Genomic DNA, 27,178 nt, shown 5'->3' with positions numbered 1-27,178 from the left:
TGCGTCTGGCTTCCAGTGTCATCCGCAGTTATTTTTAGCTGTACAAAACAGCTCTTTATGCTGCTTGATATTGCAAACTGGTATTTCTTACAATATTATTGTAATGTATTGTCTTAATTAAAAGCGCTGGTTTGTAGCACAAACAGTTTTACAGTTTACTGCACTTTGATATACTTTTAGTTATAGTGGCTAATAAACTGGAAATCTCACATTCACAGAAAACACCTTACTTCCGCGTTGAAAAATAAGGTAGACTGATATTCCTCATCGTTTTTTCTTCTTGAGCCCCTTACATACTCAAATTTCAAATTTTATTTTGTAGATACCTTGAGTCTGTTGTTAAAAATATCACCAACTTTGTGTGTTTTCGCTCCATCAACAAAAATCCAATCGAAGCTACAGCAGATGATAGCCCGTCGTCGCGCAACAGACAGTGGTGTTTCGCTCCTGAATGAATCGGTGTGCTTGAACAAATCAGTTGAATGAATGATTCATTGACTCATTTATAAAGACAGTCACTTGTCGCCACCTTCTGGTGTAACATGTAACCTGCAGAAAGTCAAAGACTGCGTCTGAAATTGCAGTCTCTGAGTAGGTATATCTTTTGAATAAGTCTTCACTTTGTGACCGTTAAAAAGGTATGTTGTATATATGAATGTGTGTAGTATGAATGTAATCCGGAGTCAGTAGCGTCGCTTCACTGCCATTCACAAATCCTCTCCCGTGGCCTAATAGGATAGTTAATGTGTCCATCAAATTCACACTTGACTTCAGAAAATCAGTGGAAGTCATCTCGGTAAAAGCAAAGACTATATAGAAAGACGGTTCACTCCTATTAGTTATGAATGAGAGAAACTGCAACGCGCAATATGATGGAATATGTCCCGCCTACCAAGTAGAAGAGCCAATTGCTGATTGATAAAGTCATTGCGTCACTGTAGCATCACCGGTTCCAATAGAAACCTGAGACTCGCGCTTAGGACTGCACATGCGTATTGGCTAATTTAGCCAGAAAATAAGCTTTTTTAATGCTATTTTAGCATAAGAAACAACATTTATGGGACGGTTCATGTCAGATTTTATTGCTGATTTGAAATATTTAATTTAGTTGAGAGTTCGCCAAGCAGTTTTTAAGATTTTAGGATTCCCCCATTCAAGTAGACAGGACTTGGTCTTGGATGCCCGAAATAGCTGCCCGGAGGCGTTGCAAATATGGCCGCCGAGTGAACAGACTTTCCTTGAAAGGGACTGTCTTATAAATACTGTAAATCTGAACCTACAACTCGTTTTACATACTGATTTCACCTACTAAATAGTAGAGAACCTGACATGGTTCTCTCAAAGTTATGAACAAATGTTCTTCCATTAATAGAATGTTAGTTCAAAGTTCCTTTCCCCCAGGAAATGCTTAATGCATATATAGTTGAAGTGAACTCTTTTTAATCTTGTTATATTCTCATTTGTTTATTAGATTCCTTAACTTTTAAAAAAGGCAATATCAGCTTTCTCTTTAAAGTGCATAGATCAGGTAACTATATGAAATCTTTAAAGCTCATCAAGATCCTGTCTTTACGTTTTTTTTACAGACTCACAAGTACAGAACATTCATAATGATGGAGATGGCTGAAATCTATTTGACGGATGCATGCAATGGAAGGGCAAAGAAGCTAGTTTGTCTTGACAGTGGTCTGAAGTTGCTCACCTGGTTCAGAGGAGGGAACTGAAGATGAATATGAATCTGACTTTTCCAAACCAGTCTGAAATCTTACACGCCTCTGCAGAGCTGCAGTGAAGCATGCAAAGCAATCCAGCATGGAAACACTGTCGTCTCCTCTTTTTCCTCACAACTTTTCTGCTTTCTCAGCAGGAGATATTGAAATGCTAAACCACCATGATTAATCAACCGCTTGTAGCTGGAGACACCATAAGCTGCTGGGCCAAGAGAGACACAAACAGACAGCAAGGGGCCTGGATGCTGTCAGGGCCTGAAAGAAATATGCTAATAAAACAAGAACTGATGGTGAGAAGCTATTCAATCAATGATTTCCACTGACTCTTGAAAAAAGAGAAACAGAAAAGCAAATATGTAAACCCAACTACTGGTGGTGGTACATGGAAACTCTTGCTGTCCCCTTATGAATGATTTAGGTGCCAGTAACTCCAGTATTGTTTGCTACTACAATTGCCCCATTATTTACATGATGCATAATGTATGACTCAACATTTGTACTCTGCTTGGTTAATTTTTCAGACAATGTCTGAGGCCCAAGGTCATAGCTGGTGAATAAACATATTTAATGCATCATCTTAGGCAGAAGATGGAGCTTAAAGACAAGTGATAGAGTGATAAACAAGATCCTGAGCTCCAAAATGATAATGGTCAATCTGAAATGGAGTATTTGGGTGGACACCAGCAGATCCATAGCCTTTTCAGGGGGCATTACATGAATTTTGCCATTTTGCATCCTTGAAGGGCACTGCAGAATGGGGAAAGCTATTTGAAGGGTCAATAAAAGTGAGTAATTGAATCACTTCATGAAGATCCCATAAGGCTGTTAGCAAAGTGTAAAAAGATATGGACTGGGATTTACTTAATATAGCCAAATCTAAAAGTCTTTAAAATAAAGTCTGGTGAAGAAAAGTACTGGGCATAAATATTAGATTAAATATAGACCGGATTATTATGAAAAATGCTGGTAACCAAACGGTTGATGGACCCCACTGACCATAGTCCCCCCACCCTTTTTCTTCAAAATATCTTCTTCTGTTGTTCAGCAGGTCTGGAACAACTTGAGGGTGAGTAAATGACAGAATTTTTATTTTTGGGTGAACTATCCCTTTAACAAAACAGTTTGAATCGGTTCTCTATTCATGATTTATTCGGACAGAGCTCGTGAATCGAGCAGTTTTTCACAATACTTAAGAACAAAATGGCGGCTGGATGAATTATATTCCTGGAATCAAAACAACTTGCAAAATGTTCTATCGTTTAACAACGAAAGACCGTTTTCGGACAGAAAGAGTCTAACAACATCGTATGAATGACTCTTTTTCATGAGTGAAGTGGGTTCAAACGTTCTGAACCGGTTCACGATTTAAAATCGGTCGGACTGTTCACTCACGCACTGAATCGTTTGGAGAGGTTTGGCTTCTCATTCCATAAATGCGCGCCGAACTTTATAAGACCGATAACAAAAAAGCAGCGCTCAATGAAGTTGATATTTACTTCAACTGAAACAACATGCAAAAGCGTCCTATCGTTTGTCAGCGATAAAGAAGATTTTCAGTGAATGTATCGTGCATTCGAACGACCCTGAATTGCAGGTAACGACCAAAAGTGCATCAAAACAAAAATAGATTCACAAAACAGTACCGTGGCACCATGTTTCTTTTGGACATGTACCATGTTCGTCCAACTGATATCATTTTACTCGAGTAATGAAAAGGTTAGTAATTCCTCTGGAATGTGTAAATATAATGTACATATTCTTTATGAGACACACTTTTTATGTTTTTGAATATGTGTTATGTTTTATGTTTCTGAACTTCTTTTGAGAGTGTGAGTAGGCCTACTTCAACTTCATGTATGCTAATATATTCTACTTAGTTCATGTTTTTTCCTGTTTATGGCTATGCTTATTTATGAATCCCAGCTTGCACTTTGCATATCTTTAGTTTTACTTATTTATTTTATTTATTTACAATAATTTTAGTTCTTTGTTTGTTTCAAAAGGCACCTGGTCATTTAAAATCTTACCTTATCTTATTTTAAAACCCTTAACTGCTTTTGATTATCCAAAGATATGAGTGGAAATATATTTTTGAAATATTTTTATAAATATATTTATAAATATAATATATATTTTTGAAATATAACCATAAAAGGGTCACCTGATCCCTGAGGAGATCAAGAGGTTAAATACAAGTTGTTTAAAGTCACCATGAGATCAAAATGGACAATTCTTGTTTTTTATATGGAATATTGCAGTATATATTATAAATGATTTATTCCAATCATTTATAATCAGCCTGTCACTCACATGAGATCGCAGCAGTAGCAAACCACAACCATCCAACCAATTCCTGATGGACAAAATCAAGTCCAGCTCTGCATTTTTTTCTTGTTCGAGAAACCGATACCTGATACACTCGGATATACATTACAATTGGAAAGAAAAGACTATCACAACTTCCGTTTCACGCCTACCATCAAAGGGACAGAAGCTGGTGGCATTACAGCTGAAACTAAAGATTTATTTTAACCTTATGAGTGAAAGACACAAAGGTCAAATCTGACAGCAGGCAATGACAAGCCTGTGCAAATGAATTTACCACACAACCTGTCATAATAACGACCACGGCAATCTGATGCCTATAATCTTAGGTACACCGGTCTCAGTATGCCTCCCCTGAGATCCATCTGGCCGCGTTGCTCCGTAAGGTCACTCCGGTGGGCGTCTGCACCCACTCTTTTCGGCTACATGGCCAAGCAGATGGCCTCACAGCGTAAAAGGTTCCTGTGTCTTAGGATTCGCTGGGAAAATGATGAGTCAGTCAGGATGTGGCCTGCCTTCAAAAATGTCCCAGCCTGCCAGTGTCCTTGCCACCCTGATCAGCCATCCACATGATGACAGACTTCCATAATGTGCCATCTTTCATTAACCTCCCTGTGAGTGATGGATTAACCCTGAGGGCAGAGACAGAGTCATAGATTATTGAGAACGAGTTTGCCTTACCTCAGCCTCACCTGGTTTATAACGGATGAGACTGAAGTTTTCTAGAGGACAGTTTTTGGACTTGATGCCATATTTTTGCTCAATCATAGCGGAGGTAAGATTATGTTCAGGGGAGCCGATGTTAAAGTCGGCATGAAAGAGAAACTGTGATAGTCTTTTCTAGAATGACTTCTCGAACAAGAAAAAAAATATAGGGCAGGACTTGATTTCGTTTGTGGGGACTTGATTGGATGGTTGAATGGTTGTGGCTTGCTACTGGTCAATCTCATGTGAGTGACAGGTTGTCCCGCCCTTGCATCAATTAACACGTCATCAGAGAAGAGATGTCGCTGTAAGAGGGAGGGGAAGTTATTTTGATTTATGAAAGATTATGAGAGAACATAAATCTGCAATATTCCGTTAAAAAAAAAAAAAAAAAAAATCATTCATTGTGATTTTATGTGATACCAATAAGCTGAAAATTATTTTCATGATATGGCCGATAACCAATAAATGATTATATAAAATAATTATACTACAATTTTAAATTGTTTTGTGTTTAAAAAAAAAAAAAAAAAAAAAAACTCACTCAGCATAAATAGTAATAAATAATAATCAAAAGTTTTTCCGTGCTACAAGTGAATTTAAATAAACTGTCATTAAAATGAAAAAAGTGCAAAAATAATAATTGCAAAAATAATTTAAATCTGATGCGTAATTTCTGTGCATTTTAAGCGTTATTTAAAAAATAATGATTGTTTTCAAACAGGTCTCCGGAATATATTGCCTGACAGACAATACATGGTCTCTCAGACAAGCAGAATATTAAAATCCCCCTGTAGTCAATCATTTTATCCCTTAAAACTCATCTCTGATCACCAAACATTTTTTTCCTGTGAAGAAAATGTCTTCATGCCTTAAAATAGCTTGAATGTAACTCTACACCCTTGCTTCATTTAGTATATGTGGATACATGAATATGCTAACTAGCCCTGCCTCCACTCACTCGCACAAGCTCAGAGATCCACTCGGTCAACTTACTGAGGTAAACGCTGCACAGTGGTATTGCTCTCTACAACGTCGGACACATAACGGTAATTAATGTGGCGTAGGTAGTTTGTGACGTAAGAAACACCAGAGATTTCAAACCACGTTTTTGAAACAGTCTTTAGATCACAACAGTTTTAAGGAGAAAATACTCAGCAATTGCGTTGACTTATAAATTTGCACATGGTTTGTCTTAAAGTATATTAAAAACACCATATAGTCATATAAACAACATTAACATCCTGATTCTCACCACAGGGGGACTTTAATAATATTTCCATTAGGAATAACATCTAATATTTATGGACAAAATGTAGATGTGGCAAGTTTTTTTTTTTTTTTTTTTTTAGCACTTTTAGCGATTATTGACAAATCATAATATAATTACAGTTATAATTGATCATAGGTGGAGATTATAATACATGACAGATTCTGTTGGGAAAAGAATGGGAGAACCGCTGCAGGAGAATTTGTTTTCTGCTATCCATCAATCACATTTCTGTATTGATTTCTTTCTATCAGTAAACTGTTACGTCAGATATTTCATGTATTACTTTTCACCCAGTTCTCATCTCTGATCATGAGCCGGTTACCTTCACTCTTAAAAACACAAGAATCAATAAAACTATAGACAGGTGGCAATTCAGTATATCTCAGTTGAAAGATAAGAACTTTAATGAATACTTCAACTGACAGTGGACATCCTTCATGAAGACAAATGACAGCCCAGATATTAATGCAGCAACAAAAACTGAAATCCTACTCTACAGTGATCTGGGGGCATATTACTTTGCCCTTCAGGGAATATTCCAGATTATTTTCAACATGATGTACACTAAGGGCCCTATTTTAACAATCTAAGCGCATGGTCTGAAGCGCATGGCGCAGGTGCACTTAGGGCATGTCCGAATCCACTTTTGCTAGTTTAACGACGGAAAAAATGGTCGGCCCGTTAGGCGCATTGTCCAGAAGGGTTGTACCTAGTCTTAATGAGTCATGGGTGTGTGCTGGGCGTAACGTACAAATTATAAACCAATCAGAGTCTCATCTCCTATTCCCTTTACAAGCCAGGTGCACTTGCACCATGGCGGACTCGCTATTTACATGGTGGAATATAAACACCCTCAACCTGACGAGTCAGTTTAAATCCATGTGTGTATTGCCATGATTGGTCAAATAATTAGCCAGCTTCATCCATTATTACTGCAAATGAGTAATTCTGATACATGCAATGACTATCCATTATGATATGTAGGCATTTTTATCTTTATACACTAATAATGTTTTACATTGTAATCCTTTTATTTTTAATATTTGGCATGTTTGTGTGCTGCTGTGTGTCCTTGTGTGTGTAACAAGCAAAGTGTACGAGCGTTGGGGCATATTACTAACGCGCCCTTTAAATAACAAAAAAATTACTGCGCCATTGACTTTAGAGCAGGTTTTTGTTGATTAATGGTGCAGTCATTTTCAGTTGCCTCAAAAAAGCAACACGCCAACAATGCACCTGAACACACCTCGTTTTCAGACCAGCACGCCCATGGGCGAACAGATGGGCGCGAGTGCATTTGCTATTTAAACAATGTGGGCACTGGATGTGAAAATGATAACTGCGTCGGGCTGAAACTAGCAAAAAACACTTGCATCGCGCCTGGCGCCGAATTGTGCCGGGTGTATGATTGGGCCCTAAAAGTCAAGCGTTTGGAATAATTAAGATTATTTATTTTTTTTTTTTATGAAAAGTTTTTGAAGTTTTATTTTTTTGAAAGAAGTCTATTATATGTAAAATACAGTAAAAAACACTAATATTATAAAATATTGTTACAGTTTAAGGTAGCTGTTTGAATTTGAATATATTTTCAAATGTAATTTATTACTCTGTCAAAGCTGAATTTTCAGCATCATTACTCTGCAGTGTCACATGATCCTTCAGAAACCATTCTGATATGCTGATTTGGTGCTCAAGAAACATTTATCGGTTTAGAAAACATTTGTGCTTCTTAATATTTGTAGAAATTGGAATACACTATCGTTCAAAAGTTTGGGATAAGTATGATTTTTAAAAAAAATAAAAATTACTTATCAAAGATGCATTAAATTGATAAAAATTGAGAGTAAAGGATTTATAATGTTTCAAAGGATTTCTGTTTTAAGTAAATGCTGTTCTTTTGAACTTTCTGTTCATCAAAAAATCCTGAAAGAACGGTTTCCACAAAAATATTAAGCAGCGCAACCATTTTCAACATTGACAATAATGAGAATTTTAAAATATATACATTTTATAAGAGACTACCAAAAACAAAAAAAATTCAAACATTCATTTGACCGGTAGTGTATATGGCATGTAGTCGTTTACCACAGAACCATTATTACAACATATCCTTCAGTTTGTAAAAATAAATAGGAAACACAAAATAAATGAGAGTGAGTAAATGATGAATAAATGATTAAATGATTTTCATTTTTGGGTGAACTATCCCTTTTACCCCCTGTAGTTGATGCCTGGCTGTAAACCCCAAAGAAGAACACATACCAGCAGGAGTCATATACCCCTTTTTCTACCAGAATTGTTCTCGTTCTGGAGCCAGAGCCTGTTCTCTTCCAGGCGAACTGGAGCCTGTTGCGAACCGGCTGTGTGAAATTCAGATGGGCGTTTCTGTCACGCGCTGTAAGCGGTCGACCAATCACAACAGACTGGGCCATCCAATCAGAGCAGAGTAGGCTCTTTGTAAGGAGGGGTTTAGAGATTCTGACTCTTTGAACAAAACGTTTTCAGAGTCTTTGAGAAATGAGGTGATGTGCAATGTATTTTATAAGAAAATCAAGGTGTTTTTTTTCCCTTGGATGCTTGTAAACCTATTGTAGGAGACCTTCAAAACAAAAATAGGAACCTTTAAAATAGCATAACAGGGGTACTTTAAACATGTGAATGCGTGATTTTTGCTACATTGTTGTAGACAATTGTTTTAACCTACAATATCATGTAACTCAGTCATCAATAGATACAAATTCAATTTGTTTTGCCTCAAAATATCCACTAGGTTGATGTTTCCAAGGCCACTTAAGTTTCAACCAGTGGGTGCTGGCGGTGGTTCAGGAGATCTGGCTCCCTGCTGGAATGGAACGCTTATGTTTCACAATCCAATCAATTCCCAATGGATAAAATCAAATCACTCTAATCTTCCCCACCCTACATTTAAGCCAAACGTCTGTCAAAGCAGTGTGAGACTGAACACTGCAAACAGTGAACAGTTTCATTTTGTTGTTGCTAAATGGTGGATCATGAGCTGGCTTTTCACACATGGCTCCTGCATGCTGATTGTTTTTTGTTTAAAAAAAAAAAAAAAAAAAAAAATAGTGAAATATTGTTATACTGTAAATATATAACAAAATAGCATTGTTAATTTTTATATATATATACAGTATCTCACAAAAGTGAGTACACCCCTCACATTTCAGCAACCATTTTATTATATATTCTCAAGGGACAATTCTATAGAAATGAAAATTGGATATACTTTAGAGTAGTCAATGTGCTGCTTGTATAGCAGTATATATTTACTATTCTCTGAAAATAACTCAACATACAGCCATTATTGTCAAAATAGCTGGCAACAAAAGTGAGTACACCCTGAGTTATAACAGCTGTATGTCATTTAACCATGCAAAGCCACATGTCCTATTCATCATGTTTATGTTTTTGTCTGCTTGACATGACCATACAAATGTGGGTATCTTGTATTAGAGCAGTTAAAATTTGGTGCTTTGAGTACAATTCTCTCATACTGACCACTGGATGTTCAACATGGCACCTCATGGCAAAGAACTCTCTGAGGATTTGAGAATTAGAATTGTTGCTCACCACAAAGATGGCCTAGGCTTTAAGAAGATCGGTAACACTCTGAAACTGAGTTACAGTACAGTGGCCAGGGTCATAGAGAGAGAGGTTTTCCAAGATGGGTTCCGCTCGGAACAGGCCAATGAAGTTGAATCAAAAAAGTTGAGACCTTGTGCTGTGCATCAGGTGCAGTAGCTGGCTTCAAAAACAGATGCATGAGTGCTGCCAGCATTGCTTTAGAGGTTGCAGAAGCGGAAGGTCAGCTTGTCAGTGCTCAGACCATACACCGCACACTGCAACAAGTTGGTTTGCATGGCCGTCGTCCCAGAAGGAAGCCTCTTCTGAAGCTGGCTCACAAGAAAGCCCGCAAACAGTTTGCTGAAGACAACCTGTCCAAGAGCATGAATTACTGGAACCATGTCCTGTGGTCTGATGAGACTAAGATAAACTTGTTTGGCTCAGATGGTGTCCAGCATGTGTGGCGACGCCCTGGTGAGGAGTACCAAGAAAACTGTGTCTTGCCTACAGTCAAGCATGGTGGTGGTAGCATCATGGTCTGGGGCAGCATGATTGCTGCTGGTACTGGGGAGCTGCGCTTCATTGAGGGAAACATGGATTCCAACATGTACTGTGACATTCTGAAGCAGAACATGATGCCCTCCCTGGGCTGAACGGCATGATAATGACCCCAAACACACCGCCAAGATGACAACTGTCTTGCTGAGGAAGCTGAAGGTGATGGAGTGGCCAAGTATGTCTCCAGACCTGAACCCTATTGAGCACCTGTGGGGCATCCTCAAGTGGAAGGTGGAGAAGCACCATGTGCCTAACATCCAGCAGCTCTATGGAGGAGTGGAAGAGGATCCCAGGATCCCAGCTCTGGTGAATTCCATGCCCAGGAGGATTAAGGCAGTGCTAGATAACAGTGGTGCTCACACAAAATATTGACACTTTGGACACAGTTTTGACATGTTCACTTTTGTGTACTCACTTTTGTTGCCAGTTATTTAGACAATAATGGCTGTATGTTGAGTTATTTTTTAGAGGAAAGTAAATACTGCTATACAAGCTGCACATTGTCTACTCTAAAGTATATCCAATTTTCATTTCTATAGAATTGTCCCTTGAGAACATGGTTGCTGAAATGTGAGGGGTGTACTCACTTTTGTGAGATACTGTATAATTATTATTTCTATTTTTTTCATTTTTTTTGCATTAGCTGCCTAACCCACGCACAAGCAAAATGAACATCATGCCAAGTTAGCGACTCTTTAGGTACTAATATTTATCTTTAATGTTATTAAGCTTTATCTTGCCTGAGGGGAGCCCACTGAAACATCTGAAAACAAATTAGTAGCAGAATTACTCCGTATGAATAAAAAATGTACATCTGCGAAGATATTCGTAAGCAGTTGCTTCCATCTTTAATTAGGTCTGCTTGAGTTAACAAAGACATTTAGACAATTTCACCCTGTTTTAGTAGAGCAGACTGAGATACGAAGGGTTAAACTGTCTTCAGGTGGTTAATAGAAGAATTATGATGCTTTTATATTTTACACTACTGTTCAAAAGTTTGGGTTTGTTAAGATTTTTTGTGCTAAGGCTACATTTATTTGAACAAAAACACAGTAAAAACAGTAATATTGTGAAATATTATTACAACTTACAATAACTGGATATATTTTTAAAATGTAATTTATTCCTGTGATGCAAAGCTGAATTTTCAGCATCATTACTCCAGTCTTCAGTGTCACATGATCCTTCAGAGATCATTCTAATATGCTGATTTGCTGCTCAAGAAACATTTCTAATTATTATAAATGTTCAAAACAGTTGTGCTGCTTCATATTTTAGTGGAAATTGATACATTTTTTGAGAGTTCTTTGATGAATAGAAAGCTTAAAAGAACTGATTTATTTTTTGCACCAATGTAAAAGTCTTTATTTTCACTTTCGATCAATCAGATGCATCCTTGCTTAATAAAAGTTTTTTTTTTTTTTTTTTTTTTTTTTTTTTTTTTAAATCGCACTAACCCCAAACTTTTGAATGGTAGCTCTTTGTTTGGGCAGGGTAGAGTGAAGCAAGAAGGTTCTCACAGACTCTCATGTTTGCACTTCAGTCCCAGGATTTATAATTACTTGGGTTTGTTGGGAGGATAACGTTAATACCGCTAATGCTCTCAAAGCAGGAGGAAAAATAAGATTGCTGTGTCATAAAATCAATCTCTCTTTATGAAGAATTCATTGGTCTGCTGTCGTTCTCCTGAAAGCAATAGAAGTTCTTGATTAGTGTAGAATCAATACTATGTTGGAGACAGTGTGTGAATAACCAAAGAGAGACAGAAGAGAGATCGCGGTGGAAGCCCCAGAGTGAATGAACCCTCTCCATCCGTGCGGATCTGTGTCAGTTCTGTGGAGTCTGGGTTAATTGGTCTGAGAGAAATCAATAACATCGGCTAATTTGCCTCCAGATCTCACCAGCTCAGTGACATGGAAGGGAGAGCTGGATGCGTAACACAAGCTTTTGATGAACGCGCCGAAACGCCTACCGTCAGCAAACCTCAGCAATTACGTGCCTTCTAGTGCTAATGATATGTATTTCCCATGTCTGCTGCTTCTGTCTTAGTTCAAAGCTTAATCACAGTCACTCAAATTCAGCGTGACACCAGTGGTCGCTGAGCGGGATTGTTTTCCGACGGTTTAATGCGGATGATTATGAATCAAAAACAGTGTCTCAGGAAGGCTTTTAGATTTCCGGAGCACTGTGATTGTTATTGTGCTGCTTTGTTTCTACTGGCTTTAGATACTTCGGAAAAGGAATACAGCTCAACCCAATTAATAACTTAATGAGGGAATCTCAGGAGCAAAGTTTCCATCTCTAAGCCTGGATTGACAGGAATAGTTTTTTCTTAAAGGGATAGTTCATCTAAAAATGAAAATTGTCATTATTTACTCACCCTCATGTCATTCCAAACCCATAAGACTTTTGTTCATCATAAAAGGAGGTCATCTTTTGTGGATATGGATTTCTTTTACAATATCTTTGTGAACTTTTTGAAGCTTTGGTGAAATGGACTTTCAGTGGAGGGACAGAAATCTCTGAAGTTTCATTAAAAATATCATCATTTTAATTTTGAAGATGAACAAAAGTCTTATGGGTTTGGAATGACATGCGGGTGAGGAAATGATGACAATTTATTTTTGGGTGACCTAATCCTTTAAAGTCAGCATGAAACATCACATGCAAACCATTTTACTTCTGTAATCTGACATGTTTCTGAGTTTTATCCATCTTGAATTTATTGAAAAGTGGGTGTTATATACCAGAATGGAGCCAGTTGGGTGTCCTTTTTTTCATAGATCACAAAAGGAGAAGTTAAGCTGAATGTTCACGTTGCGCTTTTCAATACTATGAAAGTGAATGATGACCAGGAGCGGTCAAGCTCCAAAACTTACAAAAAGCACTTTAAAATGATCATAAAAGTAGTCCAGACAACTCGTGCACCATATTCCAAGCTGGAAACAAGGAAAAGTTATACAGACTTTTTAAGGAGTCTGTGAGAACCTTTTCATTTTACGCTGGACAGCTTCACAAACGAGGGTCAATTCAATGCTGGATTTGCACAAAAAATAACATGACGACACATTCTGACTTGAATCAACTCCACTGCAACTACATAAATTTATCTACTAACCATTCAGAAACGTCCAGTTGCATTCTAAAAGTTGTAACTTCTTCCTGAGTCTCTCCATCAGTGTCCGACATCAGTGTTTGAACAATGTAAGGCTGAACACCGTTACTGACAATCGTCATTTTGGCTGCGTGAGATTTTCCAGCTTTGTTGTTGTTGAGCAACCGAAGCGTGAGCTGTTAAAACTCCACCTTATTTGCATTTAAAGGGACATGTTTTTGCTCACACCCAAATAGGGGCAAATTTGACAAGCTATAATAAATGATCTGTGGGGTATTTTGAGCTGAAACTTCAGACACATTCTGGGGACACCAGAGACTAACATTACATCTTGTAAAAGGGGCATTATAGGTCCCCTTTAATGTAGGCTTTTATATAAACATTGCTCAATTACCATTACAACTATCTCACCTAAATGTTTGCTCACTCAGTGTATTTGTGTTTTTACAATGGGGCAATTTTATTGCAATTGCACAAGATAGCTTGATTTCAAACTTTGAATTGAATTTAAAAAAAAGACATGTAAACAGGAGTAAAATAAGAACAAATAAACAAATTACTAACAATAGCACAAATAAATACAATAGAGTAAAGAAACAAATTAAATTGCTAAGAGTTTTTCAGGTAGGTTTAACAGTAGTAGGGCTATTCATGTAGGAAATTCTACAGAAACTAAAATAATTAAATGTAAAATATAGTCTTTGTAAAAAAATTAAATACAGAAGTTACAAAAGTTATTCAGTCAAGAGCAGTGAGTGATTTTTCTCTTTGTTTTTGTTTTTTTGTCATTTGATTAACATTAAAAACACAGACAGCAGCAGGTATATTAGGCTGCTGTCACTTTAAGACCGGACACACTGATCCATTATACTGTTGCACATGCATTTTCTTTCTGAACTGTTTACGTTCACTTAGGACATAACCGATTGTGCTTATGTGAATACTTGGAAAGACGGACATTGTGAGAGTATTTTTTGTGTATTTGACTCTTTAAGCACAACAAGCCGCGAAAAAGAAATCGGTTTGGGTATTTGGCACTCGCAAGCTGTTTGAAAGATGGCCTTATGTGTGTACACTTTGGATGTGTGCACAGGAATGAAAATTATGCGCAATCCCACGGCGAAATTTAGACCAACCTTTCTGGTGCATGTATTCATGTATTTGTTATTGAACACATCAGAGATTGATGGTATATATTAAATGCTTGCTTGCTTTATTTATTTATTTATTTATTTATTTATTTATTTTTACACATTTTAGCAATTTAAAAATGTTTGAAGTATTTTTTTTACACGGCACCCCAGTTGGGAAGCACTGTTTTAGACAATATAATGTATCTGCAATAGAGATCAGCAAGAATAAAGAAAGTCTACTGAAGGGTTTCAAGTTAAACTTTCACGGTTTGCTTTATGTAACAAAGTATAAAGGTGAGTAAATGACTAAAGTGAGTACAGAATTTTTTGAGTTAACTCTGTTCCTTTAATGCGTTAATTGGAAAAAAATGTTTGTTTTTTATTATTGTAATTTTACTCATGCAAACTGTATTAACAAACCATCAGACAACTGAAGCAGAAGACATCAGCTCACATGACTGACGGCTCTAATGGGTAGATGAATATCTAATTCTTGTCTCACTCGTGACCTTCTCCATTGCAAACCCAGTTGCCATGGCAGCCAAGTGTGATGCTTTTGACAGGGCATATGGGTGCCAAGGTATGTGTTCATCATGCTCATATACACACGCAAGCACTTTCATCTACAGTTAAGTTTGCCAGTGGATCTTACAAGCATGCTTTTTTTGGTGACTAAAGAATCTCTGTTTGTTCAGACTTTTAACTTCTCAGATGATTTCCACCACATGAACACCAACAGCAGACAGTTTCTTTCAGCCAACACTAATAGAATTTGCAATGCAGATTTGAGATTAAATTAACATAACTATAGTAATTTCAGTTAGGTAATTTCAGCTGTTTTGCTAATATACCATTTTGCTAACTGGAGAGAGCTCTCAGTTAGCCTTCCCATTCATCTCAATGGCAGTTTTTGAATGAAACCTGCTTTATTTCTCATAATTGCGAATTTATTTATTAGTTTTTCTCCCCTTGTAATTAATGCCTTTATAATTCTTGCGGCATTATCTCACAATTGCTACTCCAGATCTCACAAATGAGACATTGTTTCTTGTAACTGCATTGTTTCTTTATAATTGACTGTTTCTTGTAATTAAGTTCATATTTCAAAATTGTTACTTTATTTCTCCTAAGTAACTGTAACTTATCTACTACTTCCCACAATTGTGACTTTTTATTTCCCAATTGCAACTTTACTTCTCGTAATTGTGACTGTTTCTCACAATTGTGACTTTCTCATTATTGCATTTTTTTCTTGTAATTGTGTCTTGATATTTCTCTATTTCAAAATTCTTACTTTATTTCTCATAATTTAGATTTTATTGCACAATTGCAACTTTACTTGTGACTTTATTTCTCACAATTGCAACTTTATTTATTACTATTGTTTTTTTTTTCTTGTAATTGTAGCTTTATATTTCTCAATTTCAACTTTTTCGTAATTGCAGCATTATTTCACAACTGCGACTTCAGATCTCACAATTATGACATTATTTCTCGAAACTGCCACTTTATCGCACAATTGCAACTATTTCTCATAATTGCAACTTCACCTCTAACAATTACAAATGTATTTCTTATAATTGCAGCTATTTCTTGTAATTATTACTATATTTCAAAATCGTTACTTTTTTCTCCTAACTGTAACTTATCTACTACTTCTCACAATAGTGACTTCTTCCCAATTGCAACTTTGCTGCTTGTAATTGTGACTGTTTCTCACAATTGTGATTTATTTCTTACCATTAAATTTTTTTCTTGTAATTGTGGTTTTATATTTCTCAATTTCAACTTTTTCGTAATTGCAGCATTATTTCACACTTCAGATTGCAACTATTTTTCACAAGTGCAACTTCAACTCTAACAATTAAAAATGTATTTCTTATAATTGCAACTATTTAATGTAATTACTATATTTCAAAATTGTGACTTTATATCGCACAGTTGCAACTTCTCATAATTGTGACTTTATATTGTATATTAAATTTAATCTTACAATTATCTGTTTAATTTTTACTTAGAATACTTCTATATACTAACCGCTTATGTTACTGAACAAAACCTTCACTCCCTGAACCACATATCATTTCTACAAAACCCTGACCTTCAAAAACATACCAATCCGAAGTCTGCAATCCTGAATTCACAAAATTTTGATTGGCTGATTTTCTAATAACAGGAGTGATATCTGTCTGGTAATGAGGACATTTTATGCACTGTAGCACCTTTAATATGGGTTTACTAAAATATAGTGCTTTATATATTGAAGAAAATAGTGATGGTGACCATCTACGTCCTTCACGCTCTGTGTCTGCATGCATTTAGATGTCCAGAGCACCCGTTGCTGTCCATAATAAAGCAGCTCAAAGCCCTGGACATTCATCTATCCATTTAAAGCAGCATAGTTTCTCCTAGAGACCTTGAAGCGTCAGTTAGGGTGGCCGATCCATCAAAGTCCCAAGTGAGTGATGATGTCATCACCACAGGCCATCTGACTGATTATATATTTTCGTCATCTCTCTCAGGAATGAAGGAGAAACACCACCGCATGCCTTCAACTGCCTTCCCATTAACCGCACTGGTATGACATCTTCAGTCCAGCATACGGCTGTATTCCCTGATCAACGCAGGCCGGCCCCGTGCCATGCGTAAGCGACTGCCCTTTCCATTCTCTCTCCTCCACAGAGCAGTTCCCACAGCGGTGCTTCTCAATGGCCCATTTCACCAATTACTGTTTTCACTGAACCAATTGAACCCCAATTGTCTGCTTTCTGAGAGATGATAATTTGTAGCGAACTGAGGCCGGCTGTGTCTCCCATGTACTCCAGCAGTTTAATTGCCATAATTATGGAATTACAACTGCAAATGAACTGCCCTGTCGCCAGTAAATGGAGATCTTACTTGGGCTCTTCTGTAGAGCATTAAGAAGGACAGTGATAAACCTCACAGGATGCTGCAGTAGATGGAATAGCGCTGAAAGGAGCTAATTAACCAACCAGTAAAAGCCCTTGCTCTATATTCTATCTGACATCTCCTTCCACTCTTTCTTTTTCGCTTCTAGCTCTCATTTTGTGTAGATTTATTTCCTTGCATGATTCATTTCCAGCATTTACTGGAAACTCTGCTCTTTTCTATTTGTCAAATTTATGGAAAGACTTTCATTCTACTTTAATGGAGTCTCTTGTGATGTCTTATGACTGACTCATCTTGAAATGAATCGTTATTTGTACAAAAAGGCAAACAATGCACTTATTTGAAGAGACAGGACATTTGAAGGAGGGAGAGAGAGGGGAATGGGATCAGGAGAAGACTCAAACCAGGTTTTTCATACCCAACAGCTCATATGTCACGCGCTAGTCCCATCATCATAGTGGATTTAAAATTTTTCTCTTAATTCAACTTTAATTATTGATATGTGCTATGATCAAGGTGGGAAAGGAAATTCTACACATCACTTACATTATATTTTAGATTTGTTGGGATGTTTTTGTGGGAAGTTGTGTGCATACATCACTCGTCCGTGTGTGTCTTGTCATATGAGTAAAAAGAGAAAAGTTGCTCCGGCTACTTTGATGCATGTATGGTGTGGAGGTGGCATAGATTAATTGTCACAACGAGCGGGAAAGTTTGACATGGATCTAACAGAGTTCATTATCTATTGTGAAGGGTCATTTAATTGTGGTTGTAGCGCTGCTGAATTTTATTTTTAAGGAAGCTCTGTGTCTATTAATGGGTATAGCTACAGTAACATCTTCAGCCAGTCAGCTTTAGATTTCCATCTAAACTGGTTATATCTCTTAAGCCTAGTAGTGAATGTTTTATGAGCCGCAGGATAACCATATTCATCCGTAGAGTCACGCAGAGCCGAAGCACAACCAAAACAAAGTTATTCCTCATAATGCATGCAGTTTTGTTTTTAACCACTAGTGAGCCAAAACTTACACGTTTCCACCGAATTACCCGGAACAGTTTGTCAAAGGAACTTTTTTACCCCAGACCTGTTGCTGTCTGCATTTCCATTGCGGTCTAAAGTACTGTGAAGATAGTCTGGTGACGTAGGACTGTGCGCGACTTTCCAGTTTCCGCTGGATTTCGTCCTCCGCATATAAGCTTAATAAAGCCTGAACCTTGTCGTCGGCCCATCATATTTTTTTAAACTCCATTGTTGATTCAAATAGCAAACAACTCTTACTGCATGAACTGCAACAGACTTGATGGTTGAAATGATGGTTGAAATAAAATGCTGCATGGAGTCAACCAATCAAAATACTACGTAAACTCAACCAATCAGCATGTTCAGCACCCAAGTCCCACCCCCGAAAGATCCTAAACTTTGGAAAAAGTACTACCTCGTGAGCAGGGACTTTCTGAGGGGAAAATTTTTACCCGAAACCCTGCAGTTGAAACACACCGATTACCACCCCAAAGTCCCTAGTTCCTGGGGAAAGTTCCTGCGGTGGAAACGCGGCTATAGTGTACCTTTTAAGTTAGTAGTAGGTCTTGGTCTTGACTGGTCTTAAGACCATTTTTTGAAGGTCTTGGTCTTGTCTTGGTCTCGGTCTTGTCTTGGTCTCAGGCTGAAAGGACTCGGATTTTATTTCAAGACCGGTCAAGACCACAACTGCGGGGATATCGCTAAATTGCCACTGCGTTGTTTGATTTCTTTAACATCATTAATTTGATTGGATGTAAAACTTTCCAATAACTTATTACTAATTTAATTTATGTTGTGCCGGGTCAGAAGGGATTGTGTCAAAAATGTCACCAAAATTAATACAAATGTCCACAAAATTCAAGATATGATGGCAAAAAAGTACTCGTGATCTTGATTATTTATATTATAACAAATTATATAATTAAGCAATAACACAAGAAAGAGGGCTGTTTTCACAAACATGAGCACAATTGCAAACGTAATATTGAATTTTTACAAATGTTCACAAAATTTTATTTTAAAAACATTAATCTCAACATTATTTATGCATTTGTAATTGTACCAATTCAGATGCAACTTCTGTTCCACCTCTGCAGTGTAAAGATGAATTTTGTTAGTGATTTCAATTGATTGGTAACAGCTCTATATAGTGTTGTCTTATTATTCTAATTGTAATAGTAATTGATTAAATTGTAATTGATTAAAAATAAGACAATTCTCAGGCAGTAAATGTGGATCTTTCAGATGAATTTGAGGAGTGTTAGTCTGGTCTTGGTCTTGACTCGGTCTCGACTTGCTTTGGTCTTGTCTTGGTCTTAATACACACTGGTCTTGGTCTTGTGTTGGTCTCGACTTGGTCTCGGTTTAACACTAGTTAGTAGTGAATATTTATTTATTTTTTTTTATTTTTTTTTTTTTCCATTAGAGTGTAAACATTTTTTTTAGCCAAGCCAGCCACCCAACTAACTCTAAAGCTGTGTCCAAAATTGAATACTTCTCTACTATATAGTACACAAAAAACAGTATGCGAAAAGTAATGAGATTCCAGTGAGATTCTGAAGTGTGCATACAATGGACACTTTACTATCCCATGAGGCCATGGGAGAGGATTTGTGAATGGAGTTGAAGGGACGTAACTGACGCTGGTAAGTCATGTGACAGTAACAACATGGCGGATGTAGTATGTCCGAATTCATTCATACTACATGCATTCATATATACTTAATAACGTACTTTTTCAACGGTCTTGAAGTAAATTTAAATTCAAATGTAGTACCTACTCAACAGTATGCATTTCCCTTCAAATATTCTATAAAATATTTTTGCATCAGTGACACAGCCTAACAATAGTAAATTTTAATGCTATTTAGAGGATTATAGGAGCTTCAGTACCCTGCTTATTATTGGAATATAAGAACATGTAAATATAAATCTGTAACAAATGTTCTGTCACTATCCAGTCCAGTGTGAGTCAGGGACAGATAACGCTCTCAGTCAGGATGTGCTAGTCCTCAGATGACCAGACCGTGTGCTCTATGCCTGTCATTTGCTCAGTTTGATCTTGGCAGTGTTATCTGATGTTCTGTCATACACATGGTCCTTTTTGTTGTTTAGGTGACCGTTAAGGCGGTGGATGCTCATTGTGATAATCTGAGGGATGGATATACTATTATTTGTTTTTTTTCAAAGGTAAGCATGACTATTACTGTTGCTCATACTTATGATTTGAACAAAAACAACTTTTTTTTTGTTAGGAGTTACAGAAATGAGCAAAACAACCACAAAAAACACACTAGCAAACACATAGCATCCAGTACGTCATAGTATCATGGCGGTGAGTTTTGCACACATTTTGTTTTGTTTTGTTTTGTTTTATTTATTTTATATTTTTATATAATATATATTATATTTATTATTATTATAATAATAATAATAATAATAATAATAATAATTTTTTATTTATTTTTGCAGAGTAACTGAAACAACGGTTGATTGCGCCTGTAATGAAACATCATAATGCAACAATATTCTTGACCTTTGAATGTAATATCCAGTCGAGTTTAATTCACAACATCATTCAAAATTCAAAGACTCCTGGTTACATTCATTACCAGCATTACTTCATATATGAAATGTGATAAACAACCTTATTGTTTTGACCTTATGTTGTCCTTGTGAAGCCAAGTCAAACCATGCATAAGTATTTCGCAGTGGTTCTCCTTTTGAAAAGTTTTTTTTTTTTTGGCATTTGAATAATGTATCATTTTCAATGCTGAAAAAGCTATGTTTGCGTTTTTCCCCCTCCACTCCACCATTCTCCTCCTTCCCTCAAAATAGAATGCAGAAGAGGGTTGTTGCTATGGTGATACATCCACTGGCTTTTGCAAGACATTTATAGCCACGCAATCCATGGGGGATTTAGCTCCCTGTAACTTTCTGTAATTTCCAATCTAATTATATCCCGCTGCTGTGGCTGGGCTGGAACAGTGCATGGGTGATCTGGGATTGAGCTTTTGGCTTGCTTCTCCCCATATGGTGACAGTGCAAGTGTGCCGTTACCCATGAAAGCAAAGGCTTCAGCATGAAATATCATTTGGTCGCATGAATATAAAGATGATATCACTGTCAGGCCCCTTTGCGAGTGTTTCATTGCTGTGCCGATGGCTGATCATTCATGTAGTACAGAAAAGTCTTGAATGGTCTTCGGCTTTAACCCTTTGAGGACCAGACACTAAATTTCTTTTAAACAAATGGGTTTTAAAATGGGTAACCATCAAACTAAAATCCATGTTGTTTTTGATTAGTCATGCTATGGACTAGTGTTATTTCAGTGTTATGTATTTATGATTATATTATTTTTATATTGGTAATATAAAAATTTTACAATAATATATAAAAATTTTACAATAAATATATTTGTTAACATTAATGAATTGCTCATGGTTAGTTAATACATTTGTTACAGTATTTATTAATCTTTGTTAATGTTTAGTTAATAAAAATAGAGTTGTTCGTAGTTGGTTCACGTTAGTTCACAGTGCATTAATTAATGTTAACACATACAACTTTTGATTTTAATAATAATAATAATGTATTAGTAAATGCTGAAATTAATATTGAGATTAATAAATTCTGTAGAAGAGCAGTACATTATTAGTTCATGTTAACTAATGAAACTTATTGTAAAGTATTACCATAATATCTTCAGTATCTTTTTTTATTTTTTTTTTTTAAGTTGTAGTTAAAGTTTTCTCAACTAATATTTATTTAATTTTATTTCAGCTTTATTTAAATTATTTTTAGTTAACAATAACACACCTGTGTTTAGTATACGCTTATTTTAGGGATGCAGTGATTGTTAAAATTCTGGCTGATACAGATATTATATACAGTAGCTGTTATAAGCTGATAAATATTATAATTCATTTTTAGCTAGTAGCCAATAAATGTCTGATATTAAAATTCTATGATTTATCTAAATTAAAAAATATACATTAAAAACTAAAATCAAATGTTATAATGCTACAAGTTAGGCATCACAATATTGTCATGTGTAAAATAAAAATAGTTTTTTTTCTTCTGAGATTTGCTAAAAATTACATTGACTTGAGAGTAGCTTGTAAGTGAGCGTTACAAACTGCTCCGAGACTTGGGTTGAAGATCCACACGCAGCTTTATTGAGGGTAATCCTTGTAATCCTTATAACAGGCATAGGGTCAAAACCATAGGGCAAACAATCCAGATAATAACAGAGTCTGAGACACAGGCAAATTCAGGGAGACGGGCAGAAGATCAAAACCATGACACAGAACACCAGAAAAAGAGCTCAGAAATGCAGTGGTGACACAAACAAGACTTCGCAAAGAGTGAGTGAAGACACAGGGCTTAAATAGGCTGAGCTTGATAGGATAATGAGACACAGCTGAACCTAATCACACATAATGAGTCTAGCCAATGGGTTATGGGAAATGTAGTTCAAGGTAGGAAAGCAAAGTCTGGTGTCTCGAGGATTGCCCTCTGGTGGGTACCATGGGCACTGGATGTGACAGATGACAGCAAAGGTATTTATAGATGTAAAAACGGACGAAAATGAATGAAATATATAGGATTGACCAATATATACAGTTGCGAGGAAAAAGTATGTGAACCACTTGCAGAATCTGTGAAAATGTGAATAATTTTAACAAAATTAGAGAGATCATACAAAATGCATGGTTTTTTTTGTTTGTTTGTTTTTTTATTCAGTACTGTCCTGAGTAAGATATTTTACATAAAAGATGTTTACATATAGTTCAAAAGACAAAAAATAGCTGAATTTAGTAAAAATGATCCCGTTCAAAAGTTTGTGAACCATTGATTCTTAATACTGTGTGTGGTTACCTGGATGATCCACGACTGTTTTTTTGTTTTGTGATGGTTGTTCATGAGTCTCTTGTTTGTTCTAAGCAGTTAAACTGAGCTCTGTTCTTCAGAAAAATCCTCCAGGTCCTGCAGATTCTTCACTTTTCCAGCATCTTCTGCATATTTGAACCATTTCCAGCAGTGACTGAATGATTTTGAGATCCATCTTTTCACACTGAGGACAACTGAGGGACTCAAACACAACTATTAAAAAAGGTTCAAACATTCACTGATGCTCCAGAAGGAAAGAGCCAGGGGGTGAAAACTTTTTGAATTTGAAAATCAAGGTAAATTGTACTTAATTTGTCTTCCGGGAAACATGCAAGTATCTTCTGTTGCTTCCGAAGGGCAGTACTAAATGAAAAAAAATTATATTTCAAAATTAGAAAAATTTGTACATCTTCATCCTTTTCAAAAGTTTTCACCCCCTGACTCTTAATGCATCATGTTTCCTTCTGGAGCATCAGTGAATGTTTGAACCTTTTTTAATAGTTGTGTTTGAGTCCCTCAATTGTCCTCAGTGTGAAAAGACGGATCTCAAAATCATAGTCACTGCTGGAAAGGGTTCAAATATGCAGAAGATGCTGGAAAACTGAAGAATCTGCAGGACCTGAAAGATTTTTCTGAAGAACAGAGCTCAGTTTAACTGCTCAGAACAAACAAGGGACTCATGAACAACCATCACAAAACAAAAAAAACAGTCGTGGATCATCCAGGTAACCACACACAGTATATAGAATCAATGGTTCACAAAGTTTTTTTTTGTTTGTTTTTGTCTTGTGGACTATGTAAGACAGTACTAAATAAAAAACATGCATTTTGTGTGATCTCTTATTTTGTTAAAATTTTTCACATTTTCACAGATTCTGCAAGTGGTTCACATACTTTTTCTTGCAACTTTATTTCCAACACTCAAAAAATGAATTGTTGGATTTACTTAAAGCAGTGTCAAGCGGTTCCACGCAACTATATTGAATAATTTGTACAAATAACAATTTAGTAGTATGAACAAAAGGAATTCAAGTTGACAATTTCTTTGAGTAAATAAAAATCATTTGAATTTGTCACTGTTACGTAATATTTTATTTCTGTCAGACCACTATTGTCAAAGATTATTAATGATAACAAAGAACGTTAGCAATAAAACAATTTAAACGATACTTGTAAGCAATAGCAATTTAAGGTTGGCAGTATGAAACTGTTCTGGGCAAAACTCATTCAAGCAGCCATGCCTGGACAGAGCAGGGAGCGCAGCGATACATTTCCCCCATAACCAGAACAGTTTGGCAAAATAATAGAACAGAGACATCTCACAGAACTGATACATAAGTATTAAAAATACACATGAACATCACCTGAAAGAGAAATAAACAGACATGAGGAATTAATAACAACAATAATAATAACCCGGATTACATGAGTAGAGGTGCGGTACTGAGCCACAGGTGCAGTCATATATTGGAGGAGTAGGGGATGGAGACGGGTATATCGAGCGCAGTGCGGCGATCAAGCAGCATCTGAATACTGGAAGGTGTATTTGAAAGATGCGGTCTAATCTGAAATGTATCCCTATTGGATGGTATGGATCAGCTGAATGTCAGCTAACGCAAGCTTGACTGACGTGTCTGCCAGAACTGACGCTATACACTTGATTTGTGCAGTTTACGTAAGGTGAACACATTCATTGATTTAATTTACCTTATTAAATTAACTATTTGCTGTACAAAATGCACTCAAAAAATAACTTGTTGAAAAAACTCAATTTAACTGTGAGCAGGAATTCATGTGTATATGAGGCTCATGGCCTAAACACAGGCACCACTCTTCTGCATAATAGTAATAACAAAATTCAAAAACATTACAGAAACTCCTCTAAATGTCCAACATAACTAAACATTAAACACTAACATAAACTAACAACATCTTTCCCTTTGCTGAAAATCAGCAATGTTGAGTGAACAAACATTTAAGTAAAGCTGACAATACTCATTTTCTAGTAGATACAACTCAGTTAAATTAAGTTCATGTAGTTACATGAGGTTTTTTTTAAGTAATGTGAACAATAATGGTTTGAGTGAAACTAACAACAGTGAAAGTTTTTTTTTTTTTTTTTTTTTTTTTTTTTGAGTGAATATAGACCAATATTGGTAAATAAAAAATCTCCGATATCAGCTGATAACCAGTGGTAATTGTGCTTCCCTAATTTATTTGTGATTGTTAGCATAAAAGCTTTAATATCTTCAGTATCAGGAGACTGAAATGTTATTCAAACTTTTTCAATCAGAATGTTCTCAATATGTCATTGAATAAATACATGAAGTCCATTAGGTTAATCGATTCATTAGACTTAAATCATTATTTTTTATTTTTTTTAATAACACCTTGTATAATATGCAGAATGTGATTTCACCAAGTCAACATGTTCCTGGATCAATATCCTTGTTGATCCTGGAATAACATTCCAATCAACCAATCAGATTTGAGGGACAAGTTTACAGTTTAAGTTTAGGCTTACAACCAGTGTTAGGTGCTTCTACATCAGTGTTATTCACCTATCATTTCCCTCTGATTTTAGGGATAACTTATGGGTAGGGTTAGGTTTAGGGATAGAGATATGGTTAGGATTAAATTTTCTGACTGGAATGTTGTTCCAGGATCAACAAAATATGTTGACCCAGGAATGCGTCTTACTCTGCAAAATCAGTATGTGCGTATAATACAAAGATTTCTAATTTTCTAATCCACTATTTTTTGCCCAATGATTTTTTTTTTTAGCTGTATATGCACAGTGGTTGTTGTACATAACCACAGCATTTTACACGTGTTGTGGTTACTGTGTAAACCCACTTAATATTCCTTATATAATTGTAATGTTTTATAGTTGTACACTCAAAGGAATTTGTGTGCAAATCAACCTAGTTCAGCAAGTAAGATGTTTTATAAGCACTGGCATTAACTGTTGGAAACAACTTCGGCGCAAACTCCAGCTATATCATCACCTTCTGTGCCCTACTTTTCCCTGTCCTAAACAACAATCAAAATGTTCACAAACTGGAAAGACTTTAAACTCTTTTCACTCAAAATCAGTGGTGTGAAAATAACACTGTGAACACTGTCAAATTCACGCCGTTTCTTGTCTGAGCCGAAATTCAAATCGACAAATAAGTGTCATTCAACTCTGGCTACATGAATCAATCATCACGTAGAATGAAAAGCTGTCAGACACGTCCATTAAAGCCGGGCGGACCGTATTTCAGCCTACAAGACATGGTCTTGTTTCTCCATGTGCTGTAGAGTGCAAATGGGCAGCTGATAAATGTAGGGTGGAGGCCTGCTGACCACAACATCCTGTCATCTCCACTGTCATTTTCTGCTTCATTACGGCCACAGAGATTCATTTAATATGACTCCTCCATGAGCAGCTGTGTCTCTACAAACTCATTACCGCTGCCGGCCACCAGTGATCAGAAAAGCCGACTCTAATCCAAAGACCTGTCTTCAGGGTTTAGTTGCATGAGTGATATGACATGTTGTAATACAAGTTACGTTAGACATAACATATGAGTAACACGTTAGACTCTCAAGAGTGCTTGTGCAGTCAGCGGGTGATAAAGTTACAGTAGGGTGTGAGAGTAGATGGGCATCATGTATATCAACCCCCACAGACTTTGATGTGGGTTATGTCTGTGCTACTATTTGTTGCTTTCAAACTGCTTTCCTGTAAGTCAGTGTATACTTTCAGTGAGTATCTGGGACCAGGTAATAGTAAGCCATGTTTCCACCGCAGGAACTTTCCCCAGGAACTAGGGCGGTAATCTGTGTGTTTCAACACAGGAACTAGGGTCTAAATGAAGTTCCGGGTAAAAATCTCCCCCTCAGAAAGTCCCTGCTCACGAGGTAGTACTTTTTCAAAGTTCCGGA

At 36.4% G+C, this 27,178-nt stretch overlaps 1 protein-coding gene across 2 annotated transcripts in view; it reads left to right on the top strand.

The window, feature by feature from the left end:
• Positions 1-3,119: 3,119 nt before the first annotated feature.
• The window catches only part of ches1 (checkpoint suppressor 1), a 79,474-nt gene continuing 55,415 nt past the window's right edge, over positions 3,120-27,178 (top strand). Inside the window, exons 1-2 of one of the 2 annotated variants that reach the window (XM_051875035.1) lie at positions 3,120-3,324; positions 20,471-20,545. The gene's annotated coding sequence lies outside the window, so the exon portion shown is untranslated. The remainder of the gene's footprint in view (positions 3,325-20,470; positions 20,546-27,178) is intronic. The other variant, XM_051875034.1, reaches the window with a different exon arrangement.

The sequence above is a fragment of the Ctenopharyngodon idella genome, chromosome 20, assembly GCF_019924925.1.
Source record: "Ctenopharyngodon idella isolate HZGC_01 chromosome 20, HZGC01, whole genome shotgun sequence".
Classification (NCBI taxonomy): Eukaryota; Metazoa; Chordata; class Actinopteri; order Cypriniformes; family Xenocyprididae; genus Ctenopharyngodon; species Ctenopharyngodon idella.
Note: the sequence above shows the minus strand (reverse complement) of the source record. Positions and strands in the feature narration are given on the sequence as shown.